This window comes from Lithobates pipiens, unplaced genomic scaffold (assembly GCF_037356315.1).
Source record: "Lithobates pipiens isolate NorthernLeopardFrog02 unplaced genomic scaffold, aLitPip1_a1.2 Scaffold_8, whole genome shotgun sequence".
Lineage (NCBI taxonomy): Eukaryota > Metazoa > Chordata > Amphibia > Anura > Ranidae > Lithobates > Lithobates pipiens.
The window spans coordinates 22,445,830-22,473,276 of NW_027507903.1; the positions used below are offsets into that span (position 1 = coordinate 22,445,830).

General features: G+C 43.5%; 1 long non-coding RNA gene across 6 annotated transcripts in view; it reads left to right on the forward strand.

Annotated features, from left to right (window-relative positions):
- The window catches only part of LOC143963167 (uncharacterized), a 133,930-nt gene extending 111,111 nt beyond the window's left edge, over positions 1–22,819 (forward strand). For 4 of the 6 annotated variants that reach the window (XR_013270894.1, XR_013270896.1, XR_013270895.1 and 1 more), the window contains 2 exons: positions 7,748–7,981; positions 20,097–22,819. This is a non-coding gene — a long non-coding RNA (uncharacterized LOC143963167). The remainder of the gene's footprint in view (positions 1–7,747; positions 7,982–20,096) is intronic. The other 2 variants (XR_013270898.1, XR_013270897.1) reach the window with 1 other exon arrangement.
- Positions 22,820–27,447: the final 4,628 nt, after the last annotated feature.

Sequence of the window (27,447 nt, forward strand, 5' to 3'; positions counted from 1 at the left end):
TACCAGCGCCCATCAAATGCAGCCTCACCAGCACCCATCAATGCAGCCTCCCCAGCGCCCATCAAATGCAACCTCACCAGCGCCCATCAATGCAGCCTCACAAGCGCCCATCAATGCAGTCTCAGCAGCGCCCATCAAATGCAGCCTCACCAGTGCCCATCAAATGCAGCATCACCAGCACCCATCAATGCAGCCTCAACAGCACCCATCAATGCAGCCTCACCAGCACCCATCAATGCAGCATCACCAGCACCCATCAAATGCAACCCACAGGCGCCCATCAAATGCAGCCTCACCAGCGCCCATCAATGCAGCCCCACCAGCACCCATCAAATGCAACCCACAGGCGCCCATCAAATGCAGCCGCACCAACATCTATCAAATGCAGCCTCACCAATGCCCATCAAATGCAGCCTCACCAGCACCCATCAATGCAGCCTACCAACACCCATCAAATGCAGCCTCACCAGCGCCCATCAAATTCAGCCTCACCAGCGCCCATCAAATGCAGCCTACCAGCAGGGCCGCTGATAGGCCAGTACAACTGGCCCTGTTGTACCGGGCCCGGCCAGCAGCGGGGCCCAGGCAAGCTGAGCAGATAAATAATTAATATAAAAAAAATCCTCCAGCCATGGCCGATCAGAGTCCATCTGAATCAACTACCAACCAAATAGCCCCCACCACCCCCCGGTTATTTTTACGTTTTTTTTTTGGTGCAGATAGCTATCCGCAGACTAGGTGGCGGCAGGGGAGGGACTATTTGGGGCATTGGTGGCATGGGCGGCACTGTCTGCAGGTAGCACATGCGTTATGGCCCTGCAGACAGTGCCACCCATGCCGCCAATGCCATATTGTGCTGCAGACAGTGCCACCCATGACGCTAATGTCATAACGCATGTGATGCCTGCAGAGACAGTGCCACCCATGCTGCCAATGGCACTGTCTGCAGCACAATATGGCATTGGTGGCATGGGTGGCGCTGTCAGCAAGTAGCACATGCGTTATGCCATTAGTCTCACGGCTGGCACTATCTGCCAGTAGCACATGCATTATGGCCCATAACGCATGTGCTGCCTGCAGAGACAGTGCCACCAATGCCATAATGTGCTACAGACCACCCATGCCTATCACTTGTAGACAAACCTGCATTTGTTTTAAGGTGGGGTCTGGGGAGGGGCCAGGGGCAGGGTGGGGCTGAAGGAGGGGCCAGGGGCAGGGCTGAAGGAGGGACCAGGGGCGAGGCCAGGGTGGAGCTGAAGGGGGCCCCGTCAGGTAAGCTGTACGGGGCCCCATGATTTCTATCAGCGGCCCTGCCTACCAGTGCCCATCAATGAATGTTTGCTTGCTTCCATTCATTCAGGAGTCAGTACACAGACACAGTTCTCTGCCACTGCTGTGCCTCTGACACTGTGGGAGTTATTTACAAAAGGCAAATCCACTTTGCACTGCAAGTGCACTTGGTCCAGGGTGGCCACGGTCCGCACTCCAAAAGGGTCCTCTGTGTGTTTGGGTCTGGTTCAGATGCAAATTTAGGATAAAAAACTAACGTGATTCGCACCTGAACCAGTGAACAGACACACACCGGACCCCAGGCACAAACCCACGGCTGCACATACACTATATCACCAAAAGTATTGGGACACCTGCCTTTACAAGCACATGAACTTTAATGGCATCCCAGTCTTAGTCCATAGGGTTCAATATTGAGTTGGCCCACCCTTTGCAGCTATAACAGCTTCAACTCTTCTGGGAAGGTCGTCCACAAGGTTTAGGAGTGTGTCTATGGGAATGTTTGACCATTCTTCCAGAGGCGCATTTGTGAGGTCAGGCACTGATGTTGGATGAGAGGGCCTGGCTCGCAATCTCCACTCTAATTCATTCCAAAGGTGTTCGGGTGGAGGTCAGGACTCTGTTCAGGCCAGGGAAGTTCCTCCACCCCAAACTTGATCATTCATGATTTTATGGACCTTGCTTTGTGCACTGGTGCTCAGTCAAGTTGAAACAGGAAGGGACCATCCCCAAACTGTTACCACAAGGTCGGGAGCATGAAATTGTCCGAAATGTCTTGGTATGCTGACGCCTTAAGAGTTCCCTTCACTGGAACTAAGGGGCCAAGCCCAACCCCTGAAAAACAACCCCACACCGTAATCCCCCCTCCACCAAACTTCACACTTTACTCATTTGCATCCAACTATAAAACTTTACACTTGGCACAATGCAGTCAAGCAAGTACCATTCTCCTGGCAATCACCAAAACCAGACACATCCGTCAGATTGCCAGACAGAAAAGCGTGATTCGTCAATCCAGAGAACACGTCTCCACTGCTCTAGAGTCCCGTGGCGGCGTGCTTTACACCACTGCTTCCAATGCTTTGTATTTCACTTGATGATGGGAGGCTTGGATGCAGCTGCTCTGCAATGGAAACTCGTTCCACGAAGCTCTCTATGCACTGTTATTGTGCTAATCTGAAGGCCACACCAAGTTTGGAGGTCTGTAGCTATTGACTCTGCAGACAGGTGGCAAGTTCTATGCACTGTGTGCTTTAGCATGCGCTGACCCCGCTCTATCAGTTTTACGTGGTTCGTGGTTGAGTTGCTGTTGTTCCCAGTTGCTTTGTTCTAATACCAATAACAGTCGACCGTGGAATATTTAGTAGCAAGGAAATTTAATGGATGGACTTATTGCACAACTGGCAACCTATCACGGTACCACGCTTGAATTCACTGAGCTCCTGACAGTGACCCATTCTTTCACAAATGTTTGTAGCAGCAGTAAGCTTGGTTTTATACACCTGTGGCCATGGAGGTGATTGGAACACCTGAATCCAATGATTTTGGAGTGGCGTCCCAATAGTTTTACATACATATAGTGCAGTGATGATGAAGCTTGGCACCCCAGGTGTTTTGGAACTACATTTCCCATGATGCTCAGCTACACTGCAGAGTGCATGAGCATCATGGGAAATGTAGTTCCAAAACATCTGGGATCCCAAGGCTCACCATCACTTATATAGTGTATATACACAAGGGGTCTTCAAAATGTTTCTGAAAAGTGCAGGAAACTTTTTGAAGAACCCTTGTGTGTATCTATCTATCTATCTATCTATCTATCTATCTATCTATCTATCTATCTATCTATCTATCTATCTATATATACATATATATATCTATGGATATATATCTAAATATACAGAGTATAAAGATTAGATCTAAATTATATATATACACACACAAGGGTTCTTCAAAAAGTTTCCTGCACTTTTCAGAAACAAACTTGTGTGTGTATATACAAATCTATCTATCTATCTATCTATCTATCTATCTATCTATCTATCTATCTATCTATCTATCTATCTATCTATCTATCTATCTATCTATCTATCTATCTATCTATCTACAGTATAAAGATTTGATCTAAATTATATATATATATACACACATAAGATTTTTTTTTAGCAAACAAATACAAAGTAAAGCTGAATAATAAGCAAATATAAAAGACTCATAGTACCATACTATAGATATATGTCTATAACAATGGATATCTTTTATATTTAAATGTATTTTTTTTTTAAATGAAAGCAGTGTAAGAACCTGGTATCAGCCTCTTGCAATCTCTGTACAGCAGGGCTGGAGCACAAAAAGAAGAAGCAGAACTAGAATTCCAATCAGATCCTGTGCTGACAAAAAAAGGATGCTGATAGGAGGGGAGAGCAAAGTGATACTGTGCTGCTTATCCTCTCTCTGTCCAATCACAGGTTGGACAGGTCCAGGAAAACCTGGGCTCAGAGGAAGTGGGTTGAATGATGTTGGCCATCAAATTTTTGACTCAAAGCTAAACATTGATTTTTTTTTTTCTTTTTGTTAATTCATTTTTTATTGGGCTATCCATGTGTTTCTTTTCATTCTCGAATGTAGTTCTGCTTTAAATCATGGTAATATAAAATAAATGAGATAGGAATAGTTATATTAGTATGGAAGGGTTAGGGAGAAAGTCCCCTCCCCTCTTTTAAGGGTTATTTTAAAATATCGATGGTGATAAGCATGCTGTCATCTTTTTTATCTTTATCTCCTTTACTTCTTCTTTTGTTTATAATGTTTCATGTTCTCTTCTCTGTATGTAATAAAAATTGTGAAAATGGAATAAATATATATAAATAAATATATATATATATATATATAAAAAAAATTATATATATATATATATATATATATATATATATATATATACATACATATATATATATATATATATATATATATATATATATATATATATATATATATATATATATATATATATAAATATATATATAAAATCATGGTAATACTCCTTGAAGATTGAATGCTCATCCAGTGAGCCCCCAGAACAAACCTGTACTTTTTTTTTTTTTTTAAGTTATGATTTTCAGAAAGGCTTCAAATTATATTCTGATTAAAGGGTATTTTCTACAATGGAAGAGGGAGGGAGCGAAAGAATGTAAAAAGGGAGAAGAAGAAGAGGGTAGACTAGAGCTACACCACTTAGTTAAAACCAAACAAAGCTACATGTCTAAACAACTAATTAAATCCTAGAGATATAGGTGTGTGATTCCATTCATGGAGTTCACGTACCGAGATAGGGTGGATGCAAATCAGCCTTTGAAGCTGGAAGCAACCCATAGACTGACTCAACTTTCAAACATCTCTTGTGTCTGGGAGGCTTCCCCTTCCTCCCCCCTCCCCAGAACACACAGCAGATACTTTTACTGGACTTTAATAGCACAACTTGACATACTGTTGTTCTTTTTTTTTTTTCTTTCTTCTTTACTCTTTGAGCACAGGGTGCTTATCTTTCAGTGTTAGCTGGGGCAATCCTCAACCAATTAGGTAATCTCAGGTTGTCACTCAGTACATCTAAATACTCCATGTCACTTTCTCTTCCTGTGATGGCCTGATCATTACACCAGAAGTAGGATAACACAACATGAATTGTTAAAGTGAAACTCTGCATACTCTGAATACCCAGCTAAGCTACATGTTTACTATATAAATGGCATTACCTGCTAAACAATTTGCGATTCTGTGCAGCGAATCTTGTGATTTACATACACTTTCCACATGGGCACATCTAAGTGACAAACATAGATCCTAAATAGCAATGGGCCTGGGTTCTGTCTTAACCAGGGGTGTCAAACTCAACCTCATCGTGGACCGCATCAAAAGTATGGTTGCCCTCAAAGGGTTGGTTGTATCTGGGGTGTGATACGTACAGAGCATATGGTTCAATATTACACTACGTACAGAGTTCAAGGTTCACAATTACACTGTACAATGTACAGAGTGCAGGGTTCAGAAGCAATTTAAGCACAGAGGGAAGAATTCCAGAATGGGTTACATAAAGAGTGCAGAGTTCAGTAGTGCGTTACATACAGAGTGCAGAGGTGAGGAGTGTGTTACGTATAGAATGCAGAGTTCCGGAGTGAGTTATGTACAGAATGCAGGGTTCAGTAGTAAGTTACGTACAGAGTGCAGAGTTCAGGAGTGTATTACATACAGAGTTCAGGGTGTGCTATGTACAGAGTGCAGTTCCAGGGGTGCCCTATGCCCCCTTCCCCAGCCCCATTCTAGTAACTCCCTATGCAGGTGATTCTAGTACAACCCTGTGTAGGTGTCTCTCTTCTACCCATGTATTTGGCTTTGATATACCTGTTCTGCTGCATTTGGAAGCTGCTAAATACAAAGCTGTCCCTTGTTAAAACAAGCAGGAACAGGAGCAGAGGGTGAAAGTTGGAAGTGGCAGAATGGAGTTCCATCACATTCCGGCTGCAAAACTGGTTGGGAGGACCACATGACAAAGCCTGGTGGGCCATATTTGGCCCGTGGCCTTGTGTTTGACAAATGTTGCCTAAACCCATGTTTGTCTGGACCTGGAAGGCAATTGTCAGTGCTGGGCCAATGAGCTTCGGGTTGGAGTTCCCCACCTTGCAGCTTCATATGCTGCAGTGAACTCGAGGCTGACAATTCTATATGTCCCACAACTTTGCATACACAATAGGGCAGGATTGCTCTTGATATCATCAATCTAATATGGCTACAAGGTCATATTAATCAATGTCATTGGCCTAATATGGCCATGTGACCATATTAGGTCAACAATATTGACCTAATATGGCCATATGGCCATATTAGGTCAATGATGACACAAGCATCTCAACCCCTTTGTGTACATCAAGCTGTGGGACATCCAGAAGTGAACATGAAGCTGTGGCGCATTTAGAAGTGATATCATCAGTGTGAGGCCACAAATTCATTGTAGTTACATACATATGGAGTTTGGAGGCATTGCACATCTAGGTGACACGAAGAACCTAAATAGGAATGGGCTTGGGTTCGGTCTAAACCCATGTTTGTCTGAGCCTGGAAGGCAACTGTCAGTATTGGGCCAATGAGCTTCAGGTGGAGGTTCCTCGCCATGCAGCTTCAAGTGCTGTGATGAAGCTGAGGCTGACACTTCTAGATGATCCACAGCATTATGTTCACTTCCAGATGCTCCACAGCTTCATGAATTCAAAGGGGCAGGATTGTTCTTGATATCATTAATCTAATATGGCTACAAGGTCATATTGAGCCAATGTCATTGACCTAATATGGCCATGTGGTTTCATAAAACTTTATATAAAACTTTAAAAAAGAGAAAATGACATTGGGCACCAGTCACTATAGTTTTTCTTTTTTATTGCACACTTGCTGAGGAGGTGAGGGTTAGCGTTCCTAGATACCGTAGCAGATCATTTACAGACTCTCCAGATCCAGATCCAGATCAATGTCTAGCTTTAGTGTCAGAACTTTTAAAATGACCAGGCAACACTGTAAGCACGTTCTCAAATTCCAGTGCCTCCTCCAAGTGAGTCACCAGGCCCTTCTGAGAGACCAGCCTTCTTCCTGGCTCTCTCCAGCAAGGGTCCTAGACCTGAGTCTCCTACTTGGCACAGCTTCCTCCAGACCAGGCTGGACAGCTTCAGGAACATGTTAACACACATTAGGCCCCAAACCAGGCTATTGGGCCTAACAGCACCAGCACCTACCTAGGCCTCAGCCCAGGGAAAGCAATAGAGAGCACATGGCCTTCAAGACTTCTCCAGAGCCTTACCCATCCTCTGGAACTCCCTGCCCCAGTCTGTCCGTTCAGCCCCTACCCTGTCTACCTTTAAGAGTTCCCTGAAAACTCATTTATTCAGGGAAGCCTACCCCACACCCACCTAATTGTCCCCGAGCCACCCCCCATCAAATCATTCTCTGCAGCTATTACCTTTTGTAACACCACCCCCTCCCTTTAGAATGTAAGCTCTATGAGCAGGGCCCTCCTGTACCTTTTGTATTGTACTTTAATTGTGTTGTCCCCCCCCATACGTTGTAAAGCGCTGCGTAAACTGTTGGTGCTATATAAATCGATAATAATAATAATAAATGGCCTGTCCCAGATATTTATATCCTCCCCCGCATGCACCAGTGGCCTAAACCTACTGGATTGGCTGAAGAAAATATAAATATTCATAACTTACTTTTGTTTATGAAATCTCATACTATGATCTGTGATACCAGTGATATCTGCTGGTGACAGTGAGAAATCACAAGCCAACTTATTATAAGCCAATAATAATGATAATCAAAAACAGTGATAACTGTATGTGAATATAATGTGCAATGGTTTCCTTCATTGTACATGTTTTTAATCCTTAATACCTTTATTTATATTGCATTCCAGGAAGCTGTCCACTGACCACAGGCTGGATGTGTGCACAACAAGTGAGTTCCTGATGCTCGTACCAATTGCAATAACGGAAACATCTTCTGAAGGTCGATTGCGGAGGGGCCCTGACATACTCCACTCACTTTCTACTTGACTTTAGCAAACGGACAGCAGCTACTGACATGAGCTACAGCAGTACTGATTGACACCCACTCATTAGCCACCTGTACAGAGCAGCCTAAAACCCTGGTAGGAGGTCTTATATATGCTAAAGGACTTGTGTATATGGGCTTTGTTTGCAAAGGATCTTCTTAGTTAACAGGAAAGCAAAAGAAACTTGAAACAACGCTTCATCAAACACAGGGCAGAAGAAAACCATCTCCAAATCAAAGCCACACATGAAGGATCTGTTCTGTTTTAAATGCCTGTTTATGCATTGACCTATAGACCCATAGACCCAGTCTGTCCGGACAGTGTGGTCACCTGCCTGTAAAAAGACAATGACTTTTCTAAGCCCTGTCTCCATAAAGAACTAAAGCCAGTCATACATGGATCAAAATTTCGATCCATGTATGGGTACCCTCTATGTACACAAGCCGATCTATTGACCAACTTGAGTATAACCAGTATGTCATTGTGTTCTGCCAGCAGGAAAGGCAGTAAATAATCATATAAATCATTTGAATCATAAAACATCCATACAAATGTATAAATAACATAAATAGTCCCAAATGGTGCAAATAGCACTGGATCAAAATGAAAAGTGAATGTTAATCGTAGTTAAAGGTATCAATACCACATGTGCTTCACCACCAATGGTATGATAAGACTCATACCAGAGCAAATTAACTCTCTATACAGAAAAGAGTCAAATGCATTTTGTATGTAAAGCTGGTCTCCTACTCAGGATATGGCAGGCTCAACAGTATCCCGCTGCGACCTCATGTGTGTGACTTCCATGAGCAGCACAGTGGAGTCACATGGAAGAAAAAGGCCAGGAAAGCCACATATGTAGCACCTTTAGTGTGTGCTAGGAGTTGAGTAGGCAAACCATATCCTGACTAGAGATGGACTGAACGCCCCCTGGTTCAGTTTGCACTAGAACTTTCGAACATCACAAAAGTTCGGAGCTGAGCAGTGAACCCCATTGAAGTCTATGAGACCCCAAATGTAAAAATCAAAAGTGTGTATTTTGAAGGCCTTATATGAAAATTATTGGGCATACAAAGGGAATGGGGGTCCAGGTACTGCTCTAGGGGACATGTATCAATTTAAAAAAAGATAATTTTTAAATGAGCAGTGATTTACTGATGCTTAAAGTGGAATAATAAAAATGAACAATTACTTTAAATATAGTGCCTGGGGGTCCCCTTAGTCTGCCAGTAAAGTTTTGCATCTGTACCATGTATAGAACCTGCTGCAGCAAAAATAACATTTATAAAATCGAAAAAAATTTATTTTTCCGACAAGCTTCCTTTATTTAATAAATAATGACTTGGGAAGCCAGTCTGTATGATGAGATTACAATTTAGTGTACTTGGAACAAGATTAGAGATTTTTTGGATAAATTCTGAATTTAGAAGTAACAGGTGCAGAAAAATTAGGCTTTGGGTGTTGGTGATGCCTTCACATCGTAACCCTATAGAGGTATTATTGATGAAAGCGTTGGCCTTGCTGTTGTAGCACTACCCCCTCAGGAGCCACTGGGGAAAGGGGAATCCTTACCCTGCATGGCCAGGCACACAGAATTTTCTACGGCACTCTTCAGTCAGGAAACAGTCCTTGCAGCGTTGTTCTTTTGTATTTTTATTAGGGGTATTAAACTTGGATGGGGTGACGGTTATTATGGGATGCCCCCTTGACTTTGGTAGAACTTTCCAGGGACAACTTCTTCTATACAGACTATTTACACACTCCTCTGCGTCCTGCAGCACAACACTTGTTTGAAGCACAACAACTCCCAGGACCAGTGCTGGCACACTGTTGGGTGATCTGCCAATAGGGCTCAGTCAGATTGTAGCAAATGCCCTTCACAGGCAGGGACCGCAGGCCCCTTGGTTGTGTAGCATAGTTCTAGTACCCAGCTATCGTTCTGTGGCTACTGATCTCAGTACCACCTCTTCAGGCACTGCCAGCCCACCTGGCTGCAGCTGCCTCTTTCTCTAGCCCCCCGGCTAGGCTTCCACAGTCCTCCCAGACTGACTCTGCATACATATAAAGAGAAGGGGTTACCACCACTCATGGTAGGTCTGCTGAAACAAAAAGGTTTTTCCTCTAGGAAATGAAGAGCCCCAGGTGCTGGCTAATGTATATAGCAAATCAAGGTGAGTAGAAAATTCTGGATAGCCGTACTCCAAATGAAACTTCTTGTGCCTTTATTAGAACATCATGATCACACTGTACATGTCACAGCAAAGTAATACAGAACCAAAAACATCTTACACCTTTCACACTAAACGTAGTGCTTACTCATACATTTAGTGTGAAACGCGTCAGCTGTTTTTGGTTCTATATTACTTTGCTGTGACATGTGCAGTGTGATCCTGATGTTCTAATTAAGGCACAAGAAGTTTCATTTGGAGTGCGGCTGTCCAGAATTTTCTACTCACCTTGATTGACTCTGCATACATCTCAGACTGCTCTCACCCAGTCCTCTCAGGCTGCCTCTCAGTCCTCACTGACTGTAACACTCACCAGCCCACCTGATTGTCTTCCTTGGAAATCTCCCAGAATTGCTCACTGGCTCCTGCTGTCCTCACACGTGCTCTCATGCCACTGGACAGGATTCCTCCTTGGGATGTCAGAGGATCCCTCCTACACGAGCTCCCAGGTCTAAGGACACCCCCCCAGACTAGGGGGTTACCCTCAAGGGTCCACTGACTGCCTCCTAGCACTCTATCTCCAACTTCCACCCAAACTCTCCTGCCCAAATGGGCTCACCCTGTGTATTTGAGGGGGCCTGCCCCCTGCCAACCCATCTGTTGGGGATTGGTCAGGACCCCTATGAATACTCCAGGAAGCTCCTCCTAACCTCCTTCCCATTCTTCTGGAAGTTTCCAGCAAGTTCCAGAAGTAGACGGAGGTAGCAGAGATACTGCCCACTGAGTCATACCAGCCCTCTCTGGATCACTGCCCTGACCCAGATTAAAACACAGGCTTGGCTGCCAGCCAAGCCAAAACATTTTACCTACACTAACAAAAATCTAACGCTACCTACTCTAGCACACTAGAGGGTGCTACACTGTCAAAAATTTAAATTATATTCCCTGGTCAGACAGGTGTGGAAAAATTGGGCTTTGGGTGTTGGGCTTTTGGTGTTAACGCTATATAGGTACTCTTGATGAAAGCAAGAATTGGCCTTGCTGTCAAAAATGTAAATTATATGCACCTGTCAAACAGGTGCAGATAAATTGGTCCTTGGATGTTAATTATGCCCACAAAAATAAACGCTAGGCAGTGTAGACAGTGTTGCACAGATTCCAGATCCAGAAAACACTTAATCTGCGACATCGGCATCAGGGGCTTGATAGCTACTGCTAATCCAGGGATGATTCATTTTGATAAATGTCAGTTGGTCAACAGAGTCTGTGGACAGACACAATCTTTTATCTGTCACAAAACCTGTGGAAGCACTGAATGCCCATTCAGAAAGAAAGCTGGGTGCAGGGCAGCCCAGCAGCTCAATTGCATACTGGGCAAGTTCTGGTCAGTGGTCTATTCTCATGACCCAGTAACCCAGTGGATCGTGAACTGGAAAGCTTTCCATGTCTGTTTTTGTTCCTAGGTAATCTCCCACCATATGATGCAGGCACTGCCAATGGGGTATGGAAGCTGACTACCCGGGGTGCTGAGAACTAAACATTTTTTTAAATTCATCACTGACGCCGTCCCTTCTCCACCACTCCTCTCTTAACCAACAGAAGCCTCAAAACTAGCTTTTCCATGGGACTGTACCTACCAGAGTCTGGAAAGACATTACATAAACTTTAAAGTGTTAAGATATTTCATCCTCTGCTCCCTCTATGGAGACAGGATGAGTTCTGAGACTTTCCCGTTGTAACGGTGGTCAAGGAGGGTTGCCAACCAATAGTAATGCCACAAATTCTTAGGTCCGCAAGTTTGTTGAGGCATGTGAGGCACAGGCCTTGTGGTCACTGAGGATTCCAGTATCTAGAAATGCCTCCTTTCAGCCCCGTACTACTCCCAAGGGTTCTGTGGATGGAAAAACCATTTCTTAAGATGTGACGTATGTCTTCTTCTGCTTCAATGCCTCCAAAACAGCCAGAATTCTGCTCCTCCTTTATCTTCTCTTGTGTGTTCTGTGGCGTCATAAGAATGGTGTTTTCATAAAGCGGGCCTTGAGAGGAAAGGAAGTCCTCCTTTTCCTCCTACTGCTCTGCCTTGAGTGCCCTGTCCGTAATGCCATGCAGATTGTGTTCCAGCAGGAACAGAACAGGGATTGTGTCACCGATGTATGCATTATCACGGCTCCCCATCCTTGTTGCCTCCTAAAATGGTGACAGTACAGTGCATGCATCCTTAATCAGCAGCCATTGGTGTGTGGACAAAAAAGCCGAGCTGCTCTGAGCCAGTCTTTGTGCCATACTCACATGTACTCGTTGACGGCCCTCTGCTGCATGTGCAGCCACTGCAGAATTGCCAAAGTGGAGTTCCACCTGGTAGGGATATCACAAATTGGGCGGTTTATGGGCAGGTGGAATTCCCGTTGAATTTCAGCCAACCGAGCACTGGGTGTGTATGACCCCCTGAAATGGCTACAGACTCTTCTGGCCTGCTTTAGCAGATATTCCAACCCCTGGTACCTATTTAAGAAACGCTGCACCACCAAATTGCTGGATGGATTAGCTAGCCAGTCCACCACCTCCTCTGCATGGATGGACCACGTCCAGCTTTGCCTGTGGACACATATGCTGCTGGCCCCCCCACAGTGCCATGGGATGTTTTCCTCTCTTTGGTGACCTCCCAGACATGATAGGATGGGGGTCTTATTACCGAAATATAATAGAGACAGTGAAATGTGTGCTTGGATGCACTTTAATCAATGGAAAGTGGTGTTTGGTGCACTTTTAACTGAGGACTCTCTAAGGGCGGCACAGTTGTGTAGGGGTTATCACTCTCACCAAGCAGTAAGAAGGGTTGCTGGTTCGTATCCCAACCATGACACTACCTGCCTGGAGTTTGCATGTTCTCCCTGTGCCTGTGTGGGTTTCCTCCCACAATCCAAAGACATGCAGGTAGGTTAATTGGCTTCTGTCCAAAATTGGCCCTAGTATATAAATGGGGACCTTGGATTGTGGGCTCCTTGAGGGTAGGGACCAATGTCAGTGTGCAATGTACAGGGATAGGGACAATTGTAGACACTCACTCAGGTTGAACTGGATGGACTGGTGTCTTTATTCAACCTTACTAACTATGAAACTATGAAACTCTACACTGACACACTACAATATACTGCAGTAAAACTACACTGACACACTTCAATATACTACAGTAAAACAAAGGTAGAGGGTCTAAGGCAACTATGGTACATTAACAACTTACATACACAATTGTATAAAAATAAATAAATTTATTAAGACAAAGACATGATTAAAAAAGGTCCTAAAAAGAGGGAGTTCGCTGTGTATGTATTACATTTTAGTTTTTTGGGTTCTACCTCTTTAAACCACACTGCCATGCTTTTTAATGTTTCCATCTGCGGAGCGGTGTAAAATATTTTGGCTTTTTATTAGAGAGTTTAATGTTTTTCCTTTCACGGACTGGCACTGTACCCGCCGTTCTGAAGCCTCAGCCTGCCGTATGTTTGCCAGTGCTTAACAAAGGCGTTATATCTCCTGTCATATTTACCCGCGTGTTAGTTTCAAGTGTGCGGATTTGTTGACTTAGATGTCAGTATCCACTTAAACCATTCAATTCTTCTTTTTAAATAGTGCATAGAAAGCAGACTATAACTTGCCTGTAGAAGATCAAGGTCAACAACCATCCATATAAAAAAAATGAACAAATGGAAGGCTTGCACGTCTTTACAAGATTTATACCTCCTAGATTATTTTAACAGTTCACTGACTGTGGATTTGGTTAAAGAAAAAAAAAAAAAAAAAGGTTTCATCCAGAAAAACTGGAGATAGGCTTTCAGCTCTCTTCTTTCTTTATTATATATTGCTGTGTGCTTACACCTAGTAATACAAGCCGAACCCCCCCCCCCCCAGAATAGGGGATAATGAAACACATTACCCACTTGCCGACCGCCTAACGCCGATCTACGTCATCAGAATGGCACGGGCAGGCATAAGCACGTAGATGTACGTGTTTTGCCTCCCGCGGGTCGGGGGCCCGATCGGGCCCCCGCCCGGTGCCTGCGGCGGTCGGTTTTCGTTCGGGAGCGATCCCGGACGAGGGGACGGCCATTCATTCATGGCCACCCCCTCGCGATCGCTCCCGACGAATGGAAATCCCCGGTGACATCACTTCCTCTCCTGTAATGTAAACACAGGAGAGGAAGTGATGTATTCTCTCCTCCGTGTCGGTATTTTTCGTTCCGACACGGAGGAGAGCGGATCAGTGAGTTGCACCAACACATCCCACACACAGTAGAACATGCCAGGCACACTCACACCCCCCCTTTACCCCCCGATCACCCCCCCAATTACCCCTGCCCCCCAGTCACAGTGACACCAATGTCATTTTTTTTTTTTTTTTTTTTTTTTTGCATTGGTGTCATTTGTGACTGTAATAACTGTTAGGGCAGTTAGGGTTAGCCCCCTTTAGTTCTAATGTACCCCCCTAACCCCCCCAATAAAGGTTTAACCCCGTGATCACCCCCCGTCGCCAGTGTCACTAAGGCTGGGTTCACATTGCAGCGGTTTATGAGAACGAATGTGATTCGCACCGCACTGCAGTGCAAATCACATCCGATCTCTGTGCGATTCGAGTTCAGCCATTCGCCGCACCCGCCGCACCCGCCACACCCGCCGCACCCGCCGCAAATTCGCACGGGACCCTTTTTTTGGCCCGCAGCAGAATCGGATCGCATGGGTGTTCACACCATGCGATCCGAGTTTGCAGATCGCACTGCGATATGCGAACTGATCTGGGGGTGTCAGTAACATTTCACTGACACTCCCAGCAGTTCGCATAGGGCAGTGTGAACTGCCGCCGGGAGGCATGCGATGCGGGAACCCGCCGCGGATTCGCGGCGTTTCCGCATCGCTCCAGTGTGAACCCAGCCTAATAAGCGATCATTTTTCTGATCGCCGTATTAGTGTCACAGGTGACGCTAGTTAGGCAGGTAGGTATTTAGGTTCGCCGCAGCTTTTTATAGCGCTAGGGACCCCCATATACTACCGCATAAAGCCCCCTGATTGCCCCCTAGTTAACCCTTTCACCAGTGATCACCATATAACTGTTACAGGTGACGCTGGTTGGTTAGTTATTTTTTTATAGTTTCAGGGCACCCGCCATTTATTACCTAATAAAGGTTTAACCCCCTGATCACCCGGCAGGTGTCATTTGTGACTAATAACTGTTAGGGCAGTTAGGGTTAGCCCCCTTTAGTTCTAAGGTACCCCCCTAACCCCCCCAATAAAGGTTTAACCCCGTGATCACCCCCCGTCGCCAGTGTCACTAAGGCTGGGTTCACATTGCAGCGGTTTATGAGAACGGATGTGATTCGCACCGCACTGCAGTGCAAATCACATCCGATCTCTGTGCGATTCGAGTTCAGCTATACAGATAGTATGGCTGAATTCGTGTCGCACCCGCCGCACCCGCCGCAAACTCGCACGGGACCCTTTTTTTGGTCCGCAGCAGAATCGGATCGCATGGGTGTTCACACCATGCGATCCAAGTTTGCAGATCGCACTGCGATATGCGAACTGATCTGGGGGTGTCATTAACATTTCACTGACACTCCCAGCAGTTCGCATAGGGCAGTGTGAACTGCCGCCGGGAGGCATGCGATGCGGGAACCCGCCGCGCATTCGTGGCGTTCCCGCATCGCTCCAGTGTGAACCCAGCCTAATAAGCGATCGTTTTTCTGATCGCTGTATTAGTGTCACAGGTGACGCTAGTTAGGCAGGTAGGTATTTAGGTTCGCCGCAGCTTTTTATAGCGCCAGGGACCCCCATATACTACCGCATAAAGCCCCCTGATTGCCCCCTAGTTAACCCTTTCACCAGTGATCACCATATAACTGTTACAGGTGACGCTGGTTGGTTAGTTATTTTTTTATAGTTTCAGGGCACCCGCCATTTATTACCTAGTCTCACTAGTGTACCCCTAAATTTAGGGGTGTCTACTTTCTAAAATGGGGTCATTTGGGGGGGGGGGTTTGTGCCATCTTGGCATTTTATGGCCTTCAAAACTGTAACGCCCTTAGAAAGCCTGAAGGCGGTGCTTGGTTTTTGGGGCCCGTACGCGGCTAGGCTCCCAAAAAGTCCCACATATGTGGTATCCCCGTACTCAGGAGAAGCAGCAGAATTTATTTTGGGGTGTCATTTCACATATGCCCATGGCATGCGTGAGCAATATATCATTTAGTGACAACTTTGTGAAAAAAAAAAAAAGTTTGTAATTTTCCCGCAACTTGTGGCAAAATATAAAATATTCCATGGACTCAACATGCCTCTCAGCAAATAGCTTGGGGTGTCTACTTTCTAAAATGGGGTCATTTGTGGGGGTTTTGTGCCATCTTGGCATTTTATGGCCTTCAAAACTGTAATAGGTAGTGAGAAGTGAACTCAAAAAATTACGCCCTTAGAAAGCCTGAAGGCGGTGCTTGGTTTTCGGGGCCCCGTACGCGGCTAGGCTCCCAAAAAGTCCCACATATGTGGTATCCCCGTACTCAGGAGAAGCAGCAGAATTTATTTTGGGGTGTCATTTCACATATGCCCATGGCATGCATGAGCAATATATCATTTAGTGACAACTTTGTGAAAAAAAAAAAAAAAAAAAAAAAGTTTGTAATTTTCCCGCAACTTGTGGCAAAATATAAAATATTCCATGGACTCAACATGCCTCTCAGCAAATAGCTTGGGGTGTCTACTTTCTAAAATGGGGTCATTTGTGGGGGTTTTGTGCCATCTTGGCATTTTATGGCCTTCAAAACTGTAATAGGTAGTGAGGCGTGAAATCAAAAATTTACGCCCTTAGAAAGCCTGAAGGCGGTGCTTGGTTTTCGGGGCCCTGTACGCGGCTAGGCTCCCAAAAAGTCCCACATATGTGGTATCCCCGTACTCAGGAGAAGCAGCAGAATTTATTTTGGGGTGTCATTTCACATACGCCCATAGCATGTGTGAGCAATATATCATTTAGTGACAACTTTGTGTAAAAAAAAAAAAAAAATTTTTTTTTTGTCATTATTCAATCGCTTGAGGCAAAAAAATAAAATATTCAATGGGCTCAACATGCCTCTTATCAATTTCCTTAGGGGGTCTACTTTCCAAAATGGGGTCATTTGGGGGGGTTTTGTACTGCCCTGTCATTTTAGCACCTCAAGAAATGAGATAGGCAGTCGTAAACTAAAAGCTGCGTAAATTCCAGAAAACGTACCTTAGTTTGTAGATGTGACAACTTTTGCGCAAACCAATAAATATACAATTATTGACTTTTTTTTTACCAAAGACATGTGGCTGAATACATTTTGTCCTAAATGTATGACTAAAATTGAGTTTATTGGATTTTTCTAATAACAAAAAGTAGAAAATATCATTTTTTTTCAAAATTTGCGGTCTTTTTACGTTTATATCGCAAAAAATAAAAATCGCAGAGGCAATCAAATACCATCAAAAGAAAGCTCTATTTGTGGGAAGAAAAGGACGCAAATTTTGTTTGGGTACAACATTGCATGACCGCGCAATTACCAGTTAAAGCAGCGCAGTGCCAAAGTGTAAAAAGACCTCTGGTCATTTACCAGCAAAATGGTCCGGTCTGAAAGTGGTTACTGCGTTATAAACACGTAGGTTAGGGTTCTCTTATTCGAGGCAGGTTTTGATTTTTCATCTGAAACCTTTGCATGTTCAGTGTTTTAAATTAAAATATCTCCGTCAAGGTCACCAGAGGCATATGGTCCTGTTCAATAACGTTAAACAAAACATTAGTTTTTACAACCTTTTGTAATTCGTTATTATATACAACGTGCATCTATGGAGGGTCGTCATGATCTTTTCATTGCCGTCCTTAAAAGTGTAACCCAAAAGCTAAAATGTAATACTTTGCAGCTTGGCAATCTTTAAAGCGGAGCTCCAGGCTCCCCCCCCAAAAATTAAAAGTCAGCAGCTACAAATACTGTAGCTGCTGACTTTTAATATAAGGACACTTACCTGTCCAGGGATCCAGCGATGTCCTCATCTGAGCCGATTCTTCAATGGGCTTCCGGTGCAGGTGACGGCATCGTAAGTAAGGGAAACAAGAAGTGACAGACACTTTTCTACTGCGCTTTGTGAATGGCCCCATAGTCTTCAGCGACCTGTGATGTGTTCCAGAAAGCTAAGAGGGAAGGAGGGAGCGCAAACTTCCAGCGCATCTGACCAGAAGTGTAAGGGGGTACCTGTCAAAACCAAGTACCCGCTCCCCCCCCAAAAAAGTGCCAAATGTGGCAGTGAAGGGGAGGAATGCAAACAAGTAGAACATCCACTTTTGGATAAAGTTCCACTTTAAATGTGGTTCTTGTATTTTTTTTGTTATTTAAAGCGGAGGTCCACCCTAAAATGGACCTCCGCTCATCGGAATCCCCCCCCCCTCCGGCGCCACAATTGGCACCTTTCAGGGGGGAGGGGGGTGCAGTTACCTGGATAATCCAGGTAACTGCACCCACTTCCGGGATAGCTGTCTGCGGAAAGGGGCGTAGATTACGCCCCTTTCCGCAACTGCCCACCCCTTTGCGCAAGTGCCTCGCTGCCTGCTGGGAAACACACAGTTCCCAGAGGCAGCGGGGACCGTCCGGATTGCGCCGCGCGGCTCGCGCATGCGCAGTAGGGAACCGGGAAATGAAGCCGAAAGGCTCCATTTCCTGATTCCCATACCCAAGATGGCGGCGGCAGGACCCGACAGACGACCTAGCGATCGGCTTCGGGTGCCGACATCGCGGGCGCGCTGGACAGGTAAGTGTCACTATTTTAAAAGTCAGCAGCTGCAGTATTTGTAGCTGCTGGCTTTAAAAAAAAAAAAAAAAACGCGGAGTCCCGGTGGACTCCCGCTTTAAGCCTTTAATTCCTGTATTTTGTTGCAATGAAACCCTCTGTTTTTAATGTGACTTGTTAGCCCCTGTACACACGGTCGGAGATTTCCACAACCAAATCCGTCGGATTTTGCCCGTCGGATTTTGTCCGTCGGATCTTGTCCGAAACTGTTGCATACACACGGTCGGACAAAGTTGGCAAAAAAATCCGATCTTTCAGAACGTGATGACGTAATTTCATTACGATGGGACTACATTCAGGCTACTAGCCAATAGCTTTGATGTAGGAATTTGATCTGAGCATGCGTGGCACTTGGTCCGATCAAAATTCTCTACACATGATCGGAGTATGTCCGATCGGCCCAGTTGGTCGGAAAATATTTCCAACATGTTGGAAAATTGGGTCCGACGGATACTCCGATGGAATCAGTCCGATGCATACCACACACAGTCGGATTATCCGATGACACGGTCCGATAGGACACATTCCGACGGATTCTCCGACCGTGTGTACAAGGGCTTAGACAGCGTTAATTTGGTTTGTTTGCAGGTCGGCTAGTAAGTGTGCTCTGAAATTTTTGTTTGTTTGTAGTTGGTTATGGTTTCTGTCTAAATTGGCCTTAGTATGTGTATGTATCATGTCCCTGATGATGTCATCAATGACGAAGCACGTAAGGTGGAGTTATGGCATGTGACATCCTCATGCACTGAGACGCAGCAACCATCAGGTTGGTCTGAAGCCAGCCATTTATAAGCCCTTCTGGTACCCTCATTTTAAAGTTATTTATTGTTTGCACTCTCTACCCCCCCTCCTTTTTTTTTTCCTCTTCCTTTTTTTTTCTCTCTTTTGAGGGGACTATTGGATGGAGAGGGTGTGTGTCTTTCAAATGTAGGGAGGAGGAAGATTGGAAAAGGTATCCATGTTTTTAATAGGCAATTGTATGTAAATTGTGTTGTATAAAGTAATTACAGGAATACTAACGTTGATTTTTTGTTTGTTTTGTTTTGGCTTGTTTTCTTTTTCAAAATGTAATAAAAAAGAGTTTAACAGGAAACCTTTTATTGAAAAGTGGGTTTTTATACATAGAAATGTGAGTGCAATATAAATAAATCTTTTTTTTCTTCTGGATTTACTAAATTATGAGATGTTTCTTTCTTTCTCTATAGGGAGTATTGATGTGCATCGGATTAGGATTAAGCATTAAATTGAATACTAATGGGAAAAGATGTGAGATGGTCCATTCCTGGAGTTGATTCTTGATTACGCTTTTTGACCAAAATCTGCGTGGTAAAAGGCTATCCATGTGGATTGAGGGTGAAGGTCTCTTTGTCACATCTCTGTGAGCACCATCAACTACTGGTCTCTACTTAAGGACTTTATGGACTTTTCTGACCAACTCTGATTGTTTTGCACTTTTCTCAGTTTATTTCTTATTGTGGTGTTTGTACCTTGTCAGACTGTGTCTGCTTTTTAATTATCAGTGCACTATTTTTTATATATATTTTTTTATTATTATAATTATTATTATTATTATTATACAGGATTAATATAGTGCCAACAGTTTGCATGACGCTTTACAACTTTAGGGTAAACAGTACAGTTACAAACAATTCAATTCAGGATGAATCAGAGGGCCCTTGCTCATTAGAGCTTACAATCATTTTAGCTCATATTGTTGCCTACAATATTGTGTCAGCTGCTTATTGCTATTTCGAGCCTTAGCGCAGATACTATTTGTGATTTTTATATACAGTTGTGCTCATAAGTTTACATACCCTGGCAGAATTTATGATTTCTTGGCCATTTTTCAGAAAATATGAATAACATGAAAACTTTTCTTTCACTCATGCTTAGTGTTTGGCTGAAGCCATTTATTATTAATCAACTGTGTTTACTCTTCTTAAATCATAATGGCAACAGAAACTAGCCAAATGACCCTGATCAAAAGTTTACATACCCTGATGATTTTGGCCTGATAACATGCACATAAGTTCACACAAAGGGATTTGAATGACTATTAAAGGTAACCATCCTCACCTGTGATCTGTTTGCTTGTAATTAGTGTGTGTACACAAGGGTCGGTTCACACTGAGGCAGTACGACTTGCAGCGTGAATGCCTCAGGCGACCTGCATCCGACTTCAGCGGCGGCTTGCAAAATGACTTCTGTATAGAAGTCAATTCAAGTCGCCTGAAGTCACCCCAAAAGTAGTACAGGAACCTTTTTCTAAGTCGGAGCGACTTATGTCGCTCCTATTAGAACGGTTTCATTGTACAGAAAGGAGCGCGACTTGTAAGGTGGCTAAGTCGCCGGTGTGAACTGAGTCTAAAAGGTCAATGAATTTCTGGGCTTCTGACAGACCCTTGCTCTTTCATCCAGTGCTGCACTGACATTTCTAGATTCTGAGTCATGAGGAAAGCAAAAGAATTGTCAAAAGATCTGCGGAAAACGGTAGTTGAACTGTATAAAACAGGAAAGGGATATAAAAAGATATCCAAGTAATTGAGAATGCCAATCAGCAGTGTTCGTAACTCTCCTCATGGAGTGAAAAATGAGGGGTTCTTTTGAAACCAAACCATGGTCAGGTAGACCAACTAAACTTTCCGCCACAGCTGCCAGGAAAATTGTTTGGGATGCAAAGAAAAACCCACAAATAACTTCAGGTGAAATACAGGACTCTCTGAAAACATGTGGTGTGGCTGTTTCAAGATGCACAATAAGGAGGCACTTGAAGAAAGATGGGCTGCATGTTCGAGTCGCCAGAAGAAAGCCATTACTACGCAAATGCCACAAAGTATCCCACTTACAATCCGCCAAATAGCAAAGAGACAAGCCTCAAACATTCTGGCACAGTCATTTTGAGTGATAAGACCAAAATTGAGCTTTTTGGCCACAACCATAAATGCTAAATTTGGAGAGGAGTCAATAAGGCCTATGATGAAAGGTCCACCATTCCTACTGTGAAACACGGAGGTGGATCGCTGATGTTTTGGGGATGTGTGAGCTACAAAGGCACAGGAAATTTGGTCAAAATTGATGGCAAGATGAATTCAGTATGTTATCAAAAAATACTGGAGGAACATTTGCATTCATCAGCCAGGAAGCTGAGCATGGGACATACCTGGACATTCCAACATGACAATGATCCAAAACAAAGGCCAAGTCGACCTGTCATTGGCTACAGCAGAATAAAGTGAAGGTTCTGGAGTGGACATCTCAATCTCCTGACCTCAATATGATTGAGCCACTCTGGGGAGATCTCAAACGTACAGTTCATGCAAGACAGCCCAAGAATTTACAGGAATTGGAGGCTTTATGGCAAGAGGAATGAGCAGCTTTTCCATCTGAGAAAATAAAGAGCCTCATCCACAAATACCACAAAATACTTCAAGCTGTCATTGATGTTAAAGGGGGAAATACACAGTATGGGGTATGTAAACTTTTGATCTGGGTCATTTAATTAGTTCCTGGTTTCATTATGATTTAAAAAGAGTAAACACAGATGATTGATAATAAATGGCTTCAACAAAACACTAACCATGAGTAAAAGAAAAGTTTTTATGTTATCATTCATATTCTCTGAAAAATGGCCAAGAAATCATAAATTCTGCCAGGGTATGTAAACTTATGAGCACAACTGTATGTGTATGTATGCATATGTGATAGGGACTTTAGACTGTAAGCCCCTTGAGTGCAAAGACAGACATGAATGTACAATATGTAAAGTTATGCATAAATTGCTGGCACTATATACCATAAATACTTGTAATACCTTGCATGCCCTTGAATTAAAAAAAAATGATCTCTACACTTGTAAGACAGTGGAGCTGTATACGGTATGTACACATTCACTGGTTTTCAGTTAAATAAATGAAAAAACTCAGAGACACATGCTTCTGCAGTAAGTAAATCAATTAACACAGCATGTATATAAAAAATGTAGGCGTACCAATAACAAACAGCAAGCAATGTATGTATTCTTAGAAAAGAAATGCCTTGGTATTAAATTGCTCATAAGATATAGACACAACTTGTAAAATTGTAAGTTTCGACTTGTTCTACTTGCTATGCCGGTGTATCCACAATGGGCTAAAATGTATATATATATGACATGGTAATTATAAAAACAAAAAAAAAACCTATTTAGTACATCCAGGCAAAACATGCACATTTCCTCATGTTTTGTCTCTTTAAAATCGTGGCACGCACTGTATATATAAATACCTTTTCATCCAGCCAGAGATCTAATAAGCCCTTAATAGGGAAGAGTTGGGTTCGGCAGCTCAGTGCGGCAAAACCTATGAGAATTTGTCACATCAAAGCATCCCCACTGGTCCAATGTGCTGTGGCCAAGACATGCACATTCATGGTGGGGATGCTTATAACATCATTGACTTATTATTAGTTATTATTATTAGTTGAATGTCATTGACCTATATGGCCATATTTGGTCAATCCAAGTACCTAATACAACTATATAAATGTAATTGACTTAATTGACTTCATACGGCCATCTTAGGCCAATGACATCATGATAATCCCAGCCCCTTTGTGTATGTGCGACTATGGGGTGGGAAATGCCCTGGTTGCAGCTGATTGGGCTGCCCGACCTTGTCTGATAGGAGAGGAGGCTAGGGGTGAGCTTGGGTTCGTCTTGGGTTCAGTCCGATTCCATGTTAGACTGCACCTGGAAGGAAACTGTCAGGATTCTTCACCCTGCAGCTGAACATACACAAAAGGGAGAGTTGCTTGGTGCATCATTAACCTAATATGGCCACATTGCCTCATGTAATTGACCAAATTAACTTAATATAGCCATGTGGCCATAATAGGTCGGAATGTCATGAGCATTCCCATCCCTAAGTGTATATGCAACTCTGGGGTGGGGAATCCCACGCCTGCAACTATTGGCCCAGCACAAACAGATCTGCCACTGATCCCCAGAGTCCTAGGATCCTTAGGAGTTTTCTGTCTATTAATGGGTCCCCTCACCTCCCCAGTCCATGGTGTGCAGGCAGAGAGGAGATGATGTGCTGTGACCACTAGCAACCAATCAGTAAGCAGTAATGATGTGCAGTAACCTCTAGCAACCAATCAGTGGGCAGTATTAATGTACAGTAATCTCTAGCAACCAATCAACAAGCAGAAATCATGTACTGTAACCTCTAGCAACTAATCAGTGAGTGGTAATGATGATACACTGTAACCTCTGGCAACCAATTGCAATCGCTGCCTGATCTGATTCAGTAAACAGATTTTGAGTCTAGCTGCTATTTATTGTATGTCTCAGAGCAGGTGGAGAGCAAAATTGTTTGGAGAGGGGGCCCAAGAAATTTTTTGTCCATGGTCCAATCGATATTAAAGATGGCCCTGTCTAGAGGAGATCTGATATTTCTCTGCTGAAGTTCTGTACAATTTTATCTCCCCCTCCAGTCAGTGAAACGAGAAGCAGCAGACTGATTAATGCTTATCGAATTCTTCTGTGAAGGAGGAGCCTTGGGTATCCTCTTGGGAGGTACCACACAAGGATTCTTAGCTTGTAGCAGTTTTATAATAACAGTTCAAAATTGTAACTCTTGCAATGGTATGGCACACTGGTAAACACAATATTTGCAATACAGCCCACTTAGTATGAGATGTGGTAATGTTACCGAATAACGACTTCTGCTGGAGGGATGATGGTATTTCCTATCAGCATGCTGCACTGGCCCACTGAAAAGGAATCCATGGAAGGTTTTTCGGTACTGGACATAATCCCTTACTCTGTCCCCAGTTGCCAGGAAGCTTTCCCTAAGCACTGTCCCTAACCAGCAAGCTCCTCTCCCTAACCTACCACTCATCTTAAGCTTGCACATATTTTCAAAGAATCCTCCATTAGGATGGCCACTTACCATCAAATTTAGACATCTACCGTCCCAGGGGAGACTAATGGAGGATTTAAATTGGAAGTCCATTCAAATCCTAACTATACTTAAACCAGCTCCCACCCCCATTCTTAGCCTAGTCTAACTACCCTGTAAGGGAAAAATTTCTGTTCTTAAGTATGAGGGCACTTCAGTCCAATCACATGATCGGGCCCCAGCACCAGCTTCAGTGTAGAGAAGGAACAGCCAACAACGGATGCCGTATAGTAAGTCTATGGGTGACGTCAATTCTGAAGCTGGCCACTGGAGAGATCATGTGACCGGAGAGGTAAGTATAGACATCTTTCCTTTCACAGGGTACTTATAATAAGCTTAGAATGGGAAAACAAACAAAATACTCCTATCAGCGCTACAGGTTGAAGGACCCTCAATGATAAAAATCTCAATGGTGACTCCTTTTCTCTCTTGTAGAACCAAATATGAAAGAATCACCATAGGGAGTCTACACAACACTTCAGCCTTGCTACTCACTTTAGATGGGGGGAACCAAACTGAAACAAAAGCAAAAATGCACCGGCCTAGTGCATTTTCAGAAGATCTTTAATCTTTTAATAAGAATAGAACTAATTTCAAAGTACTCACAAAAGTACAGGATAAAGTGCATGTATCACTATCCACTCCAATCCCAACACTATATTTTCATCCATCCACAGAAGCATAGTTTACGTGTTTCAAGAGCCTTGATGAAGAAGTTACGGCCCTTGAAATGCGTAAGAAATTTATGCATTAAGATAAAAAGCCTTCTGTGTGCAGAAGCCCCTCTCAGCCCCTCTAACACTTACCTGAGGTCCCCTTTTGTCCAGGGTTGTCCACGAGTGTCATAGCTGGCTGAGATTCTCCTTCTTGATTGGCTGAGACACAGAAGCAGGGCCATTGGCTCCCGCTGTTGTCAATCAAAGTTAGCTCGCCAATCAGGGGAGAGAAAGGGCGAGGCCGGTTTGGGGCCCTGTGTCTGCTTGCTGTGGGGGTATTGTACAGGAAGGAGGGGCCAGGAGCACAGAAGAGGGACCTGAGAAGAGAAGGATCCAGGCTGCTCTGTGCAAATCCACTGCAACAGGGCAGGTAAGTATGTTTTTTATTTTTATAGGGAAAAAAAGAGACTTTACAATCACTTTAAAGACTTACCTTCCACTGTAGCATCGGCACAGTGCCACCTACAGGAAGGAAGAATAACCTGCACCTGTCTACATGTGCTGCCTCTTCTCCCATCAGTTCTACAGTACAATGACTACAAGGGGCCTATACAAAGTCAAATACTTATACTACTTCAATGTACAAATGGCGAATTAATGAATATAGAGCTGCATTAATTTGTGTCTTCTCCGTCTGCTTGGAGTTTAACTCTAATGACAGTTCTTCCAATAACTAATAAATATTCTAAATTCATACTATGAATAAACATGTTGAAGCTGTGAGTCAGTCGTAAACAGCGCTGTCATAGGGCGATCAGTTTGATGCTAATATGCTAATGGGGGGAAAATTGAATTCCTAGGTGTGAAAATCTCCAGGTTGTCAGGATTTCCTTCACTTACCTTCCCACACATGGCTAATGCCTGGCTTGATGGAAAGACATCCTCTCTCACTTTTTATTTTGTCATCTAATTGAATGGGATCGCTAGGTTTACACATGCAGTCATATAAATTACAGCAGCAATCATGTTTTATTTATGGGCCATTGTCAACAAACATGAGATACGTTCTGAAGAATTAAACATCCTTACTTGGCGCCATGAAGTAAATTGCTTTCTTAGTATGTAAACTATACAGCCAAAACATATTCTATTAAAAAAAGCCTCATAGCTCATTTCTTCTCGCCCGTGCTGACAGTGTGCTCAGCAGATCATTGAGGGAAAGTCCTGGCCTTTCTCCACTTTTGCCAGATATCAGGAATAATTCAAAACAATGAGAATATTTTGAAGTCGTGCAGTTTAAACAATTGCTCGCTTTGATCTTGGCCACAGCATTCTACAACTGGGATCCATATTATTTTACATGGACTCTGTATCTATCGTTCCTCCTCCTGGTTTACTGTATGCCGAGGCTGGCGGCTCATAAACTTTCTTTAATGGATTGTAGTTTCAGAAAGAAGATATGTGAGCGAGAATTAACATTTGTTGTAAGATAAGTGTGTGCTGGAAACAAACGTTGCGAACTAGACACGTGCACACTGAAATATTTAATTTCGGAATTTCGTTTTCGTCCGAAAAATTTATTTATTTAGTTACTCCCGAAATTTGTTTTTATTTATTTTGTTTCGTTAAAAAATGCATTCGCCCGAAAAAAACTAAATAATTAAGGTTGAATCTGTCATTGAAGGCTTATGGTGTCTGTCGAATGTTCGAAGAAGATTCGACGGAGCAGCTAAACTGTACGATGCCGCAATTGTACATTTCCAGTCGAATGTTCCACCTACAAGCTATAGTGGAATTATAATGTTGTATGACACTAGTAATAATTATATTTATTAATTATTATTACTAGTCAGCCAACATTAGAATTCTTCTATAGCCTATGGGCGGAGCATTTGACCATAAATGTCCGCTTGCGGCGCCTGCTTCGTCGAATCTTCATGTCGAATCTTTTCTCTCTATGT